Below are 1,141 nucleotides of genomic sequence, written 5' to 3' on the forward strand. Positions count from 1 at the left end.
GGGGCGGGGCAGTACTGAAACACAGTCTAAGCTGTTCGCCAATCACAACGCACTGGGACAGCTAACCAATCACATCACATTTCGTTTTTCGGAAGGCGGGCCTTCATCAAACCCGGAACTAATCGAGCCGTTTGTGCCAGGATGGGGAGAAAGCTATTGTAATAATGTATAATATGTAAAGAATAATGCGTTTTTCGAACCACCAAGCATGAGAGCATGTTCTAGTACACCCCCAAAACAAATTCAAGACATTGTAAAAGAGCATAATAGGACCCCTTTAAATTAGAGCCATGACTAAAGAAAATGTTTCCCTCCCACCACATACTCCAGTCTATCTCATCTATCTGATCACTATGAGTTTCCTGTAGGAAAGCAATATTAATGGTTTTTTGTATGTATATATTTAGATAGAGCTGCCCTTTTATTTTTTTCCCTCCCTCCATTTATATTAATGGATCCTATTTTTAAGCTCTCCATATAAAGAGGGAAAAAATGAAGAAAAAAATAGAAGAACAAAAAGGAGAAACAATTTCAAATGGAAGAGAAGATTCACCCTTTGTGACATTAGACAGTCTTAGTTAGTCTTGTAGCTGCACATTTTCCTTTCCTTAATTTTGTTACAATTTTCTTCAGTCTAAACCTTTTCCTTCTACTAAGTTCCTCGAAACCTACTGATTTCTGTATTTTTATTACTGAAATTAAGAACTTGTTAACATCTGGAAAAAAACTCTCTTACTTCAAACTTTCTGCCAAAAGTTTCATCCAGAAAATCATTGATTTCTTTTACAGTGTACAATTGTAGTGATGGTGAGATGAAGCCTTATGAATTGAAGCTTTTCATCCAAGTGGTTCACAAAATGGTTCATTTCTCGAGGCTTCATTTGCTCACAATACCACCTGGTGGCCAAAGAGTGTAAAACATGCAGATACATTACAGAAGATGACCTGATGTGATCTATGATCCACTGTTTTGCGCCAGTTAAGGCTTAGAAATAACGGTGAAAAAAAAAAAAAAAATTTCCTCATAGACTAATCTATATATATGAATATAATGTGTATTTTATAATGATTGTATAACATAATACAACATAATTGTGTAATAATCGTATTGGCTTGAAATGAATGGGGCTATCAAATGTGT

Source organism: Sinocyclocheilus rhinocerous, unplaced genomic scaffold, assembly GCF_001515625.1.
Source record: "Sinocyclocheilus rhinocerous isolate Xijiao unplaced genomic scaffold, SAMN03320098_v1.1 scaffold617, whole genome shotgun sequence".
NCBI classification, from domain to species: Eukaryota; Metazoa; Chordata; class Actinopteri; order Cypriniformes; family Cyprinidae; genus Sinocyclocheilus; species Sinocyclocheilus rhinocerous.